This window comes from Jaculus jaculus, chromosome 18, assembly GCF_020740685.1.
Source record: "Jaculus jaculus isolate mJacJac1 chromosome 18, mJacJac1.mat.Y.cur, whole genome shotgun sequence".
Classification (NCBI taxonomy): domain Eukaryota; kingdom Metazoa; phylum Chordata; class Mammalia; order Rodentia; family Dipodidae; genus Jaculus; species Jaculus jaculus.
This window is the reverse complement of record NC_059119.1, coordinates 49,167,879-49,185,003: the sequence shown is the minus strand read 5'-3', so window position 1 is coordinate 49,185,003 and position 17,125 is coordinate 49,167,879. Positions and strand designations below refer to the sequence as shown.

General features: G+C 44.3%; 1 protein-coding gene across 3 annotated transcripts in view; it reads left to right on the top strand.

The window, feature by feature from the left end:
- The first annotated feature begins 5,806 nt into the window (after positions 1–5,806).
- The window catches only part of Ppm1b (protein phosphatase, Mg2+/Mn2+ dependent 1B), a 72,269-nt gene continuing 60,950 nt past the window's right edge, over positions 5,807–17,125 (top strand). Inside the window, exon 1 of one of the 3 annotated variants that reach the window (XM_045137505.1) lies at positions 5,807–6,231. The gene's annotated coding sequence lies outside the window, so the exon portion shown is untranslated. The remainder of the gene's footprint in view (positions 6,232–17,125) is intronic. The other 2 variants (XM_045137506.1, XM_045137507.1) reach the window with 2 other exon arrangements.

Below are 17,125 nucleotides of genomic sequence, written 5' to 3'. Positions count from 1 at the left end.
TCTATAGCAGACAATACCCTCACAGCAGGTAAATGACTTGCTCAAGTGTACCCCAGGATTGCTGGAACCCCATTTGTTATCCTGTGAATTCCCAGTGCTTTCTCCCCCCCCCCCCCGGGGCCATTTTTATTTGATATCACATCAGCCTCCACCCAAGCACGTCCTTCCATGCCTCACTTTAACAGTTCTACTGCAAGAATTAAAACTTGAGGTAGGGTGGCCCACGGTGCTGCTTCAGACTCTTGGGTCCTGTGTCCTTGAAGTGGTCTTCCCACAGGCAGCTAAGGACGCACAGAAGATGGGACTTGTGTCCACATGAGCTCAGCTGCGTGGAGGCAGCAGGTGGAATCATGAGAATGGGCGCACATTTCTGAGGAAGATGGCAAGCAAACCAGAGGTCTAGACATGAAACTTTGAAAACACTGGTAGGAAGGAGGGTTGGAGTAAGGTAGCCAACATGCTGAGAAGTGGGCTGAAGGGATGGCTTAGTGGTTAAGGCACTTGGCTGCAAAGCCAGAGGACCCAGGTTCGATTCCCCAGGCCTCACGTAAGCCAGATGCACAAGGTGGCGCATGCTTTTGGAGTTGGTTTGCAGCAGTCAAAGGCCCTGGAGTGCCCATTCTCTATCTGCCTTTCTCTCTGTGTGTCAAACAAGTAAATAAAAATACTTTAGGGCTGGAGAGATGGCGTAGCAATTAAGCGCTTGCCTGTGGAGCCTAAGGACCTCAGTTCGAGACTTGATTCCTCAGGACCCACATTAGCTAGATGCACAAGGGGCGCGTGCATCTGGAGTTTATTTGCAGTGGCTGGAGGCCCTGGTGTACTCATTCTCTCTCTCTGCCTTTCTCTCTTCTGTCTGTTGCTCTTAAATAAATAAATTAATTTTAAAAAAGAAAGAAACAAAGAAAACCACTTTACTGGAACTGGGTGTGGTGGCACACGCCTTTAATCCCAGCACTCGAGAGGCAGAAGTAGGAGGATCATTATGAGTTTGAGGCCACCCTGAGATTACATAGTGAATTCCAGGTCAGTCTTGGCCTAGAGTGAAACCCTACCTTGAAAAATAAAACAAACAACAAAACACGCACACACACATACCAACCAAAGAACCTTGAGACACTCTCATGGAGAAGGGCCTCCCTGTGTTTGATACCAAGCCCTACACAGCCCTTGAATCCATCTTCCCAACCCCGTAAGTGGGGACAAATTCTGGTCCATAGCGGAGAGGCCATCAGAAGTTTTAGCTATTATTGGCCTTATTTTCCAGCCATTTCTTCTGCTGATCTTCTCTAGTTCTTGTGCTGAGAGTCTCTGGTTTCTCCTGGCTGCACCATTTCTACTTCCTCTCAGAGTCAACTGTAGCCAGGTGCTGGTAAGACACCTGCCTCCCAGACTATTATTTAACTGCTAGGTCTCTGCTATTTGCCAGAAACATTAGGCTTTCGGCTAAACAACATGACATGTGGAGCTTATTAAGAAACCTTTGAGGGGGCTGCTGGAGAGATGGCTTAGCGTTTAAGATATTTGCCTGCAAAGCCCGATGCACAAGGGGCATTTGCATCTGGAGTTCGTTTATAGTGGCTGGAGGGTCTGGCATGCCCCCTCTTTCTCTCTCTCTTTCTCCCTCTCAAATAAATAAATAAGAAACTGTTGAAACTAATAGCACTTCAGTTCTGCATTTCTTTCACCATGAATTTTTCATTGGCGAGTGTTGTTAAAGCCATTTTCCGGCGTGCTTGTTCTTAGAATAATCCACCTGTGACTTCACTCTGCTCATCTCCTGACACCTGCATAGTCCTCACAGGCTGCTTCCATTCTTGCCGTCAGCGCTAAAGTCCAGCTGCAGCGGCTGGAGAAAAAGAGCTCAAAGTCATCAGGCAGGGTGGATGCAGATGGGAAAAGGGTTTGACAAATGACACATAACTCAAAGGATGACGCGTTGGCATAAACGAATCGTTTGTTGGGAAAGAAAAACAAAACACAGCAAAGTGAATGAATAACGTAAGTGAACTTGGGCACCAGCGCTACACCGTTTATATAAATGGCTGCTGTTGGGATTTTCCACTGCCAAGCCTATTTAAACATGTTGTAGGCTGTAGCCTTTTACAGTTGGGCACTTCAAAACGCAAGGGAGGGTCTGACTCTGGGGCAACCAGTGTTGGCCTCCCCGGCTGTGAGGACTCCACTCAGGTTGGAGGTTGTCTGATCGACTTGCTGTCTTTGGGGGAAGTGGGGTTGTGGAGTGGGAAGACTCAGCTTCGGTTGGTGGCATACAAGAAAGAGAAACCATGCAAGTAAGCTCCTTGAAATCTTCCAGACGCAGTCCAGTAGACATATATCGATCACCTCCTGTATGCACCGCACAATGAAAGAAACTGCCTTTCTTCAGGTCACTGTACCTAAAAGAACTATCCCCATTCATGACTTTTTGTATTATTTTTGCATAAGGGCCCATGGGTAAATCCTGTGGATTTCTTCTCAGAATTATGTTGGTTTGGGTTTTCTTTATTTATTATTGAGAGAAAGAGAGAAAGAATTGGCATGCCAGGGCCTCCAGCCATTAACAGTCAAACTCATGCTGAGCCCCTTACTTGTATGCAATTTATGATCTTGTGCTTTATGTGGATTGCGTGGGTTCTGGGGAGGCGAACCTGAGGCCTTAGGCTTCCCAGGCAAGTGCCTTAACCGCTAAGCCATCTCTCCAACCCTGTTTTTGTTTTGTAAGGTGGGGGGGTCTCACTCTAGCTCACTTGCCCTCCAACTCACTCTGTAGCCTCAGGCTGGCATGCACCACTTGGCTAACTTTTTTTTTTTTTTTCTTTTTCCCTTGAGGTAGGGTCTCACTCTGGCCCAGGTTGGCCCAGACTCCTGGTGATCCTCCTACCTCTGCCTGCGTGCTGGGATAAAAGGCGTGCACCACCACACCTGGCCTTGGCATTATGTTTGTAAACAAAGTTGTAAAATCACCAGGGAAACCAATTGCTATACATTAAACAAAGCCCATGACACAATATATATGCTTTAAAGTATTAAAAAAAATTTTTTATTGCAGTGTTGGGAAGGGACCCCAAAGGCCTTAGACATTCTCTATCACTGAAATACAACCCCAGCTCTATTCTTCTTTATAAGTACACTAGGAGGACCCAAGAAATCCTATAATTTCAAATCAGTGTGAAGTTCCTAGAAAAGAAATATAAAAAGCATAAAAACCCACACGTAGGTCAAGAAGTCCATAAGGCTGATAGATCAGAACTTAGTGATTATGGAAAGTTGGAATGCTGAAGAGCCAGGGCCAAATTATCTCAGGTGATCTTGATAAAATCGCCCTAGCAGCCATTCACTGCCTACCCGTGTCTGATCTCACATCCTGTCAACTATCAGCAATGTGTTAACAGGATAGCAGCTTCTATAACCCAAAGGCAAAGGATGTTATCAGATACAATCTGAGACCCATGGCAGACATTTTCCTGCGTTGCCATATATAACCCTCGTACCTAATACCTCATATCCCCGCCAACGTGGGAATCTGGGAAATGCCCTGCCTTAGGACTTTTGTTCATCTAACTGCTTCCACACTGGAACATATGTGGCAACCGCACTCCATCCATGTTCCTTGGCCACCAGCACTCACATTTGACACAGAAGAAATCATCTCCACTTCCCTTGGAGGAGACAGCTGTGCCTTATGTCAACATTAGTAATGAGTGCAAGCAATAATTCTAAAATCCTGTAACAACTCTACCGGGACATGGAAACATCAGTTATTTCTCGTGGCGACAGTGTCAGAGGTGCTATTAACAGTCTGGTTTGTTGATGCATTCATAGTTGAAAGATGAGTTCTAGGTAGAGTTTAGCAAAAGTAAGTGCGCAATGTTTTTTTCCTGGTCAAAGTTTTTTTTTATTTTTTATTTTTATTTATTTGAGAAAGAGAAAGAGGCAGAGAGACGGTGAGTGAGGGAGACAGAGAATGGGCACGCCAGGGCCTCCAGCCACTGCAAATGAACTCCAGACGCCATGTGCCACCTTGTGCATCCAGCTACGCGGGTCCTGGGGAATCGAACTTGGGTCCTTTGGCTTTGCAGGCAAGCCCCTTAATCGCTAAGCCATCTGTCCAGCCCTCCAAGTGTAAACCTTGTTGAGCCTCCTTTAGTGGCTTAGAGTTTTAATCAAATAATTCACACAACAAAGGAGTCTATGTGTTTTGGTCTTTAGTTTGTTGTATTCTTCTCAACCTAAACATTACTCATTATTTTGTTCTCCCCTCCTCTTCTTCTTCTTCTTCTTTTTCTTTTGGTGATTGGACGCCTGTAATTTATTCTGGAATCACCACGTGTCTTTGTGAGACCTTCTTTGGTAAACTTTCCAACAGGGAATCCCTTAAGTCCTCACCATCCATTGCAATATCTAGCCAGTGCAAACGAACTCCAGACGCACGCACCACCTTGTGCATGTGGCTTTATGTGGGTACGGGGGGGGGGGGCGAAGGGGGGGAATGGAGTGCTGATCCTTCGTCTTGGCAGACAAGCGCCTTTTAACTAAGCCAGCCTCCCGCCCCTCCCGCACCCCAGTTTACTTTTTTGCTTTAACCCTCCAGCTCCACATACACTGCCTGGCAAACAGCAGGAGCCCATTCATGTCAAGGGCCTGCACTGGGGCCATTCAAAAAGTCAGTGCTGAGAAACAAAACACACGAGGGCCACGGGCTGAACGCAAGGCAGTGGAGGACAAGGAGGAAAATAATAATAATAATAAAAATTATCCGTAACATCACAAAAAAATCCTCCTGAAGGGATTACCTGGTCCCACTCTCTCAAGTCGCTGTTCACCCTCTCCGGAGGGACACCCCGAATTTCCCGCCCACTCTCTCTCGTGCGGGGAGACAGGTCCGGCAGGTAGCTAGCAGCTCAGCGCAGGGGCTCTGATTGGTCGGCGATGAGTTCATTGTTAGGGAACATCCGGGCCTTTTCTTTCTCCCCACATCTCTCCGGAGCACCCCCCCCTTGCCTGCCCAGTTTCCTACTGGCGCGGACGCCCCAGCCGCGGCCGGTGCACAAAACAAACCGTCTCTCACCCCAGCCAGCTTCCCGGCCGGGCACCATCTCTCCGCGCCTCACGCCGCAGAGAGGCGTCCGCGTCCTCCAATGAGAGCCTGAAGAGACTTGGGTTAGCCAATCAGCCACCGCGCTTCCTCGGGAGGGCGGGACTCCTTTTTGCCGGGGCTCGTTTTTAACGCGAGGTCAGACACCGGAAGAACAGAGTGCAGGCACCACGGCGGGACCGTTGTCTTCTAGGACTAGCCAATCACTTTCCCGACACTTCCCCCGTCTATTTAAAAAGGAGGGGGAAAAAAAAAAAAAAGAAAGCCGGTGTGACGGACTTGGAAATTGGGTAATAAGTGACGGACACGCCGGGAGCCAATGATGGAAGGTTCCGGCCAACCTTTGGACCAATGAGACCAGGAAAGCGCCAGGACTTGGGCGGAGCGCAGGTTTGATTGACAGCGGGTCCTACTTATGGCTGGAAGGCATTGCCTTGGGAAGGCGGGGCGATGTTTGATGGATCGTTGACTTAGCCAATCGAAGGCGTCCGTCGACGGCCAATGGGAAACTAGAGACTCGGAGGCTGGGCCGTGTGGGCGGGGAGAGCGCGGGGATCGACAGGTCCGTCAGCAAACCAGAGCCCGTAGAAGGCCTAGGTGGGAGGGCTCTTGGGGCGAGTAGGCGGGGCTGTGGGAGTGGGCGGGGGTAAAGACGACTGAGGTGCGGACAGGGACGGGTGTGGGTGGCAGAAGGAACCGAGCGGCGGCTGCTCAATGGCGGAAGAGCCCCCGGTTCTGTGAGCCGACACCCCCCCCCCCAACCCCCGCTCCCCCGGCTCCCCCTACTCTCCCGGGGCAGTTGCGGGGGAGTTTCGTGCCGGCGCGGCCGGACTGTGTGTTTCTCAGCGTTGTGTGGTTGGAAGATGCTCCAGAGAGACGAGGCTGCGGCGGAGGTGGTGGTGGCGGCGGCGGCGGCGGCCGAGTCGGCAGCGACGCTCGGGTGGAGAGAAGGCGGCGGCGGCGGCGGCGGCGGCGGGAGAGACCGGGCGGTGTAAACAAACAGGGAGGTGGTCGGGACCTCCTCCACCCCCCCCCACCCCACGAGGAGGTCGCCCCTCCGGAGGAAGCGTGGGCCCAGTGCCGCGGGAGGCTCGACACCCCGAGATCGCAAAACGTCCCTCGGTCCGTCTCAGGTAAGGCCGTCCCGACGCGCCGTCGGGTACTCCCCCCCCCCAAACCACCACCATCATCACCCCCGGACCGTTTACGGACAACGGGGAGGGGTGGTCCGCGGTCCCACGGGGCGGGGGACGCTTGCCTCCCGGGTCTTGACACCCCTCCCTTCCCCTTCCCCGGGCGCCGCCGTGGAAGCGCGGGGAGAGAATCGATCGGCTTTGCTCCCGTCGCCGGTGGAAGTCAGCCACGGTCTGCAAAGCATCTCCCCCTCTGCCTCGAGAACCCCTTCATCCCACCCCCGGGGGGAGCACCCCAGGCCCCGAGCCTCTCTCCTCCTCCCCCCCCGCCCTCCGGGTGGTCCCAGTGTTTGAAATACACACCCTTCCCGGGCAGTTTGCTCGTCACTTTTTGCCCTCTCTTCTGCTTCACTTCCTTATGGGGAAAAAAAAAAAAAATTATCTTTCTCGCTTTTCTGCCTCTGCGACCCACCATCTCCTTCCTCCGGAGTGCCGCCTTCTTCTTCTTCTTTTTAATCTTCTTTTCTTCTCTTAACCACACTCCCTCCGATGCCTTTCCCCGGCACCGTTTCGGATGTCAAGTCTCACCCAGCGAAGTTCTTAATTGAAGCTGACTGCTCTGGGTCTCTCACCAACCTCACATCTACCGGCCCAATCAAGAGCAGATCGACTTTATGTGGTAGATCAGGTGTTTATACTCTTAAGTTTACAATCCATTACAAAATTAAAAAAAGAAAACAACTATCATTAAGCATAGAGGGAAAACAACACACTATGTTATTTCAAATAGGCTTGGTGAATGTTGGAGTGATTTCTCTTTTTTTTTTTTTTTTTTTTTGTTAAAGCTAGTATGACCTCTGATGTCAATTTTTAGCTGCTCTAGGAAGTTTGCCCATCTTATTTGGCAAAAAATTGCCCCTTACGTATTTGACAGTAGCCCAAAATTCATCAGTATTCAGGCACTTATAAAAACAACTTGAAAACCTTTTTAAAAAAAGGCATATGAACAAGTATGAAGCTGTTTTGATAGGTCACAGTTAAAGAACTTTTAAAATAGTGTCCACATGTTTAATGTATCAAAATAAAGTTGGCTGGAGTCTTGTAAAAGGATTATTAGGGAATTTGAGTTGTCTTAGTGTTGTGTAGCTATTTTGGGAAAAACATTCTTTTTCTGTTAACAAACGTTTACAACTACTGTGATGCTAGAATTACTGAGGTTTATTGTGAGATTAACACAGGAACTCTTTAGTTGAGCTACTGCATGGATGGAGAAATAGCGAATTGTTCAAGGAAGACACAAGTAAGTCACAGTATGTTCTAGGAGATGGGAGAAACATGCCATCGACACTGAATGTTAATAGATATTATTTCACTTAGTTTCTCTGTTGTGCAACAGCAAAGTTCCCATTGTTGGCCTACTTTTAAACACAGCATTTCTAAATGAATAGCGAGGCTACTTATTCTGACTATAATAGACTGTTTCAAGAATAGACCTAAAAATACATAGTTGAAATAAAATGGTAAATTAAAAAAAAAAGTTTTGGCCGGGTGTGGTGGCGCACGCCTTTAATCCCAGCACTCAGGAGGCAGAGGTAGGATCGTCGTGAGTTCAAGGCCACCCTGAGACTACAGAGTTAAATTCCAGGTCAGCCTGGACCAGAGTGAGACCCTACAAAAAGTTTTGGTAGACCTCCCAAATAGACAGTGTGTTGTGATAACAAACTTCTCAAATTTACTATTTAGTGCACACTCTTTTTCAGGAATTCCCTTTCCTCCTTCTCTTCTTTTCCCTTACCTTCCTTTATTATTATTATTTTTTAATGAAATAGTGTCTTGAAGTGTATGCCAAGCTGCCCTTGAATTCATTGTGTAACACAGGCTGAGCTTGCAGCAATCCTCCTGCCTCAGCACTCCCAAGTGCTAGCATTATAGGCTTGAGCTACCATGATTTCTTTTCAAAAAAAATTTTTAAGTATGTGTGTGTGTTTTTCCCTTAATTTATTTTGACTCTACAAAGTCTTAGAACAGTTTTTCTGTGGCACTTTGTTGTGTTAGCGTGGGGTAGTGTATTTGTATTTGAACGTTCATGCCCTTTCAGTTAGTATTTCTCAGTCTCTTACATATACATATCCTTTGGACTTACTGTGGAGATTATTCTCTTAAAAGTAACAAGGAGAGCGACCAACAGCTGTATTCTAACATTGGGTGTCTGATTTCTATGAAGACTCCAGGAATAGGCTTTTCATTTTTGTAATGGTCATGTCCATAAACACTGTTTTATGTCAGTCATTCAGTCACTAAATCCCAAAGTTTATATCGTCTGAGGAATGGCATTCTCAATAACTATGCTTCCAAGAACTGTGGATTCACTAGTTGATAGTAAAGAGAAATAGCTGCCCATAAAAGTTATAGGAATCTTTTTTTTAAGAGAAAAAAAAAAAAACTTTTGAATTCATCTGTAGCTGATTGTCTCTTGGCACTCTTACAGGTATAGTTTGCCATGTATGACTTAGTGATAACAGTCATGTAAAAAACAGGCCCAGCCAATAGGGACAGTCCATGCCCTTGCACATGGCTTGGTAATTACTTTTAATATATATGATACTGGGAATGAATAGTGTGTTTTTACCCTTACTGATGTTAGTTACACCTAAGTTAAGAATATTTTTGTGTTATGTGTAACTATTTATTTTTTAGTATACTATTTTTAAAATTTATTTATTGAGAGAGAGGGAGAAAATGGGTGTGCCAGGGCCTCCAGCCACTGCAAATGCACTCCAGCGCATGCGCCCCCTTGTGCATCTGGCTTGTGTGGATCCTGGGGAATCAAACCTGGGTCCTTTGGCTTTGAAGGTAAGTGCCTTAATTGCTAAGGCATCTCTCCAGCCCAAGTCTTTTTTTTTTTTTTTTTTTAATTCCAAAAGTTCAATATTCAGGTAGTTTTAAGTTACAATCAGTGACAAGAGAATTCAGGAGAATCTGATACTTCGGAATTTTTCAGTGATTCTTTGAACTAGATTTTCTTCATTGAACTAATTTTAGGTAGGGTTGGAATGACATTGAGCACTGCTATTAAGGTTTCATTGGGCTGGAGAGATAGCTAGTGAGTAAGTGCTTGCACCATAGCATGAGGACCAGAGTTCAATCCCCAGTGTCCATTTTAAGTACTGCGTGTGGTGGCGTGCTGGGGAGGTGGACACAGGAGAATCTTTGGGGCGCCCTGACCAGCCAATCCAGCCTGATGGTGAGCACAAGCCTAATGAGAGAGACAGTCTCAAAAAGAGGTGGTTGGCATTCCAGAGGAGAATGCCTGAGATTGTCCTCTGTCCTCCACGTGCATGCACACTGTGTGCACACATACCAAGAAAAGTTTTCTTATAGAATGTATCTAAGACAGCATGTCAACATCATTATATTGATTAAGAGAACTAATTAGTTGAGAATATGAGATAAAGGTCTTGGAACGCTGGGCAGACCCCAGGTATGTAATCTCAGTGGTGTCCCATCTTGCTGTTTTGTATGCAGATGATTTTGGAGTTTTGTTGTATATGCTTGAATATAAAACAGGGTTGAAAAGACTTATCAGCTTTTAGCACTTAATTTATTGAGTACAGATGAGAAAGTTAAGGCTTCATCTGTTTTTTAACCCTTTTTTGTTTTTCTGAGACAGTCTATCTCTCAGGCTAGCCTGGAATTTGCTGTGTCACCGCGGATGACTTTGAATTTCTGATCCTCCTTTCTTTACCTCCTGAGTGCCACGATTCTGGGCATACACCAGTGTTCAATTTATGCGGTGCCGGGCACCAAACCCAGGGCTTTGTGCATGCTAGTTAAGTGCTCTTCCCACCGAGCCACACCCCCAGCCCTGAGCTCTATTTTTAGCTAGTCATGTTAATTCTTTCAGTAGTCATTTTGGAGTCTTTCCGTTCTTTATAGGCCCTCATGGATGCTAGACAGGTGGTGCTCTACCACTGAGCTACAGCCCAGCCTCTCTTCAAGTGTCTTTGCACATGAAACCTCTCCAGTGCAGTGTTATGGCTCTCTGCAGAAGATTGTTGCTTTTCAACATTCCATCTGTATTTCTCCCCATAAAGAACACCATTTAGAGTAACTTTAGTGAGGTAGTTGAATCAGGGGATTAGGGTAAAAAATCTTTCCTAAATTCATGGTACAGTTATATTTTCTAGAAATGTACTCTATATGCCATACGTATTTATTTCTCGGACTGTTAAAAGATTTGCAGAGTTAGTAAGTCTCATGAAGCATAAATATGATCAGTGACATACATGTGTTGCTAGGGATCAAACCCAGGGCCTTACAAGCTTGTCAGCCAGGCCCTCTACCACTGAGCTGTATTCCTGCTGCACAAGTTTTCATATTTTTTTAAAATATTTTTTTTCATTTTAAGCAGAGAGGGAGAGATAGAGGAGATAGAGCGAGAGAATGGGCATGTCAGGCCCTCCAGCCACTGTCAACGAACTCCAGATGCAGGCACCCCTTGTGCATCTGGCTTACTTGGGTCCTGGGGAATCAAACCTGGGTTCTTTGGCTTTACAGGCAAATGCCTTAACCACTAAGCCATCCCTCCATCCCATCTTTTCATATTTCTGAGTGCTTTATTTCTCATATTTAATAGCAGGTAGAAACACTTTCTAATCATGGCACAGAGCAATTCTCAAGAATTGTTCCTTTTATTATTTTTATTAGTTAATATGTGGCTTCCTCTATAATATTTTGTTTTTGCTTGATGCAACATACATGTTTTTAACTTCAAGAACCCAGTAGCTTGATTATTTGTAATTCATTTATTAGACTTAATTTAACATGCTTTGTTGACATTTAAAAACATTGCTTATTACTTTTAAAACTTTTACCTCTTAAGAAATAGATTTTTATTTCTGTGTATGTGGTACTTTAGACTTAGCTTTGTGTCTGTGAATTTTACCTCTGAGCTAAACCCTCAGCTTGATTACTAAATAGTTTAACTTGGTAAAATTAAAATGGATTCAGGGCTTTCTTTCTGTGTTTTGTTTTGTTTTGTTTTGTTTTGTTTTGTTTTGTTTTGTTTTGTTTTGAGGTAGGGTCTTGCAGTAGCCCAGGCTGACCTGGAATTCACTGTATAGTCCCAGGCTGGTCTCAAACTCAGCAGTCCTCTTACCTTGGCCTCCCAAGTGCTGGGTACAAAGGCATGTGCCACCACAGCAATTCAACACTTTTTTTTTGGAGGGTTTTGAAATGTCATAGGCACTCTGTGGGCAATTTCGAGGTTAGCCTGGACTATATAGTAAGACACTGTCTCAAAGAAATGAATACTGGGGCTGGATAGATTGCTAGAGACACTTGCTTGCCCAGCCTGATGGCCAGAATTTGATTCCCTAGCACCCATATAAAACCAGATGCACAAAGTGGTAGTTGAGTTCATGTTCAACAGGAGGCCCAGGCACACCCATACTGTCTCTCTGTCCCCTCCTTTCTCTCTCAAATATTTAAAACAACAAAAATTGAAATATCAAGATTATATTTTTGACTTTTTTCATTAATTTATTTCCTGAAGGTTAGAACTCTTAAATTTTAGAAACATCAGTACTTGGAAAACTTGTATTTTTGTGCACTAAACAGAGTCTAGTCGCATATGGTCTGATTCTTGGAGGCTATCTTCTATTAAAGGAGCTTTTCCTACTCTTAGGGATGAGACTAATTACTGAGAAAGATTTAGGAAGGATAACATCTTTCTCCAGGATCGTTGTGATTTTTGTCTGTAGAATGTCTTTCACTTCAGAGTAGGTTGTAAGATAAAAGTACGTCATATAATAGAAATGTGGAAAACCATCCTTTTTCACGAAAAGTGTATTAATGTGGTTAGAGTCTCAGGTAAAGTCAAACCTGTAATGAAAAAGGAAACAAGACAGGAGGTTGTGTTTGCAGGTAGCACATGCTGACGAGAGGCAGGTTTGACTAAATACATGGGCTAATTGAAAGTCTGAGGCTCTCAAGCCACTTTTAAGCTTGAGCAATATCAGCGGCTCTTAAATTTAATTGCATTTTATTATCTTAATGTAGGTTTTAAGAGCACTCCAAACACTGAAAAGGGGAGGTTGGTAGATGTTCTTATGCGTAAGAGAACATAGGAACATCTGTGTTACTTATGTGGGTGCCTAGCCTCTCTGGGCAGTGCCCCCTCCCACTTATGACTAAAACATTCAACTCTGAGGTAAGGCCCTGATAATCCCAAGAGATAGATGTTATCCTCCCTAAATCTCTTGAACACAGCTGACCCTTTTTAGTTCCCTACAGAAAAAGAAATCTAACTCACTGTATAGGAAATCAAGTTCATATTTTTTATGCTTTCTGTTAGCTTCATTTACTCCAGGCTATCAGCCTGGTAAAATATAATATTTAATTCTTTATTAATTCATTACTCTCGGGGTCATCATGTCTTCTATATGCAAGTCAGCATTTTAGGCTGCAATATGAACAAAACAGACAAAATTTCTGCCCTCATAGACCTTAGATTCTGATAGCCAAGGACTCTTCACATTATACCTGTGCTCCCTTTTTAGCAGCTGCCTTAAGAACATTCGGGATGTATGCATTTCATAAAAGCTTAAAAACTCTAGGGCTGGGCTGGAGAGATGGCTTAGCGGTTAAGCGCTTGCCTGTGAAGCCTAAGGACCCCGGTTCGAGGCTCGGTTCCCCAGGTCCCACGTTAGCCAGATGCACAAGGGGGCGCACACGTCTGGAGTTCGTTTGCAGAGGCTGGAAGCCCTGGCGCGCCCATTCTCTCTCTCTCCCTCTGTCTTTCTCTCTGTGTCTGTCTCTCTCAAATAAATAAAAAAAAAATAAAATTAAAAAAAAAAAAAAAAAACCTCTAGGGCTGAAGCCAGGTGTGGTGGCACATGCCTTTAATCCCAGCACTCGGGAGGCAGAGGTAGGAGGATCGCTGTGAGTTTGAGGACACCCTGAGAATCCATAGTGAATTCTAGGTCAGCCTGGGCTAGAGTGAAACCCTGCCTTGAAAAACAAAAACAAAAACCCTATAGGGCTGGAGAGATGGTTTAGTGGTTAAGATGTTTGCCTGAAAAACCAAAGGACTCAGGTTCAATTCCCCAGAACCCACGTAAGCTCGATGCACAAGGTGGCACATGGACATGGAGTTCATGTGCAGTGGCTGGATGCTCTGGCGTGCCTACTCTTTCTCCTTCTCTCTCTGCCTCTTTCCCTCTCAAATAAATAAATAAATAAAATAAAATAAACAAACCAGGCCAGCCTGGGCTAGAGTGAGACCCTACCTCAAAAAACAAAAATGAGTAAATTAGGTTCTTCTATTCATCAAGGTTTTAACTATTGGATAAAAGTTTGCATATAAATATTTAATTTCCATGCTAATTTGTTGTGGTTTAAGGGGTATAAAACTGACTTTAAAAATCTCATTAAAGCTGGGCATGGCATATATCTTAGCCCCAGCACCCAGGCGGCAGAGGTAGGAGGATCGTGTAAGTTCAAGGCCATCCTGAGACTCCATAGTGAACTCCAGGTTAGCCTGGGCTAGAATAAGACCCTACCTTGAAAAAACAAGCCAAAGTAATAATAATATATATCTTTAAAAAAGCTTAACTCTGATGACTTTTCTAGTTGTTTTTGTTTGTTGTTCTACTGTGTTGCCTAGGCTACTTTGGAACTCCCAAGTTCCTGTGATTCTTCTGCCTTGGGCTCCCCAGTAGCGGGGACTATAGGTATGAACCACCATGTCTTACTGAATGTTACTAGTTTTATGGGTTTTTTTGAGGCAAGCCCAACAGACTGGTTTCTTTTTTTTATGTGAGAAAACGAGAGAGAGACAGGGAGAGAATTGGCACATCAGGGCCTCCAGTCACTGTATTTGAACTTGAGAGACCTTGCGCACTTACATCACCTGTGCATCTGGCTTACACGGGACCTGGAGAGTCTAACATGGGTTCTTAGGCTTCGCAGGCAAGCACCTTAACTGCTGAGCCATTTCTCCAGCCCTGAATGTTACTAGTTTTAACAAAAAGAAAGGAAGAGAGTTTTCCTATAATTGGGAAAAAACTGAAATATGTTAGGAAGAAAGGAGAAATTATTTTGCTTAAGAGAAAAGCCATCCTTAATAGTCGGAAGGCATGGAAAGGGTGTTTGGGAAAGAGTTTTTGGAAGAGGGGACAGGAGAAAAGGTAGGATTATAGGAAGGAGGCAGAACAGGACATTATTAAGTCTGGCTTAAATAACTTGGGGATGTTACTAAGGGATGTAGCTTAGTGGTAGAGCATTTACAAGCCCTTAATCCTCAGCAGTACAAAAAATGAGCTTAAAAAAAATATATATATATATATGAATAATATATGTTGTCATTTGTGTTGTCAAAGGATCCTTTCTGTTTCTGTTCTTTTTTGAACATAGCTGATTAATGACTGGCAAGTAGTGTCTGGCAATACTGTCACTGACTTGTGACTGCTACTTTTGTTCTCTGGCTGTTTGACAGTTAGGCTAAATGATGGCTGATAAAGACAATTTGTGTTTTAGCTTATTGAGGTCATATTGAATGTATATTTATCACTGCTTTCTTAATTCCATAACTGTGGCGTATTACCTGAGGTGCCTTTTTTTTTTTGGTCCCCCACACTGGATTTCTGCATAAGAGCCCAGTTTATGTACTTGCTAAGCAGGCGCTGTGTCTGCTCTGTTTGCAGAGCTGGAGCTCTCTTCCCCAGGGCATACCAACCTTGCCCTTGATGAACTTAAGAAATCTCTGACCTTCTGTTTTTACTTGAATTCTTGATGATCTCTTGCTTTCATTTGTGAGTCATACTTCAATATGATTTCCACTGCAACAGTGAATCACAATTCACTTTTTTCCACTTTAAAGTTTGAAACAGATGGATTTGTATTTATTTTAATGCTACAATATACTCATGGCCTAAGAGACCACATTAATTTTATCCAAGCCTTCAGATTACTTTTTGTTGGTGGGGGGGGGGTGTAGGGCTGCTCATTATTTAACTCAGCCTTTAGCATACACTCTAGCACTGAGCTATAAACCAAGCCCTTTACAGTTAACTTGGTTAACAAAAGTTAACACTTCAGCCTTGATGGTTAATGGTCTTAAGCTTATAGAAAGGGAGTTTTTAATATATTTTCAACTGTTACCAAGTGTTTTGAATCAAATTGAAAACAGTGAAATAATCTTTAGCTTGATAGATAATGATTTTTAGTTTCTGTTTGTTGGTGAGGTCTAGTTAGGAGGGTGGTGAAGGAAGGTCAGTGTTTGTGTGGTTAAATCTCCCCGTTAATGGGCTCCTTCTTACGTGTAGCTCTTTGCGCCTCTTCTTCATATTCTTGCCTTTCTGCTTCTGTCTTTTGCTTACTTGATTTTAAGCACAGGATGGTTACCATATTTGGGCATACAGATGGATCTACAATAGTTTATTGAGTTATTCAGAACATGTTAAAATATGTGTATTTTCAAACATTGTGGTCAGTCTATAGAGAGAGATTAGTATGATTGGATCTTTGTATCTTTGTCCAGGTTTATGTTGCATGGACAAATTCTGGAGTCACATACAAGGCATATTTTGGACATAAAGGGTTGGAGATGAGTAGTTATGAAGCACTGACTGGAATCTTACCCTGCATTTTAAAATTTTGTTTATTTGTCTGTGTGTGTGTGTGTGTGTGTGTGTGTGTGTGTGTGTATGTGTGTATGTGTATGTATGGATACTCATGCTATGGCATGTGTGTGGAGTTCAAAGGACAACTTGGAAGTATAAGACAGAGTCTCTTTCCTCCTCAAACAAACTGCCAGTCAAGAAGGAACATCAGGCTAGCTGGTTTGTGAGCTTTGGTTTGGTTTCCCATTGTTGTAGGCATATTGGAATCACTGAAGCATGCACCACCACTTTCCATCTGACTTTACATGGGTGCTGGGGAATTGAACCCAGGTCAGCGGGCTTTGCAAGAAAGTACCTTTAACTGCTGATCCATCTCCCAAGGCATTTTTTAAAATTAAAAATATTTATTTGTGCCAGGTGTGGTGGTACACGCCTTTAATCCCAGCACTCAGGAGGCAGAGTTAGGAGGATTGCTGGGAGTTCGAGGCCACCCTGACTGAGACTGAGTAGTGAATTGCAGGTCAGCCTGGGCTAATTGAGACCCTACCTTGAAAAACCAAAAAAAATAATAATAATAAAGCAAATATATATATGTATATATTTATTTGTTTATTTGATAGAGATGGGCTGGAGGAATGGTTTAGCGGTTAAGGCACTTGCCTGCTAAGCCAAAGGACCCAGGTTTGATTCCCCAGGACCCATATAACCCAGATGCACAAGGTGGCACATGCATCTGGAGTTTGTTTGCAGTGGTTGGGGGTGTGCCCATTCTCTCTGTGTTTGTCTCTCTTTTCCTCTTTCTCTCTGTCAAATAAATAAATAAAAATAGAAAGAGAGGAAGAGCCAAATAAAATGGTTGCACCAAGGGTCTTTAGCCACTGCAAATGAATTCAAGATGTATGTGCCACCTTGTGATCTGGCTTCCACGGGTACTGGGCAGTCGAAACTGGTTTCTTAGGCTTCACAGGATGCACCATAACCACTAAGCCATCTCTCCAGCTCTCCCCAGGCATTTTTGAGGAGAATAAAAATGATCTCGTAAGGTAAAAGTTAATGTGATCAAGTAAATGGTTAACAGATATATATTTTTTTTAAATTTATTTATTTATTTGAGAGAGACAGACACAGAGAGAAAGACAGATAGATGGAGAGAGAGAGAATGGGCGCGCCAGGGCCTCCAGCCTCTGCAAACGAACTCCAGATGCGTGCGCCCCCTTGTGCATCTGGCTAACGTGGGACCCGGGGAACCGAGCCTCGAACCGGAGTCCTTA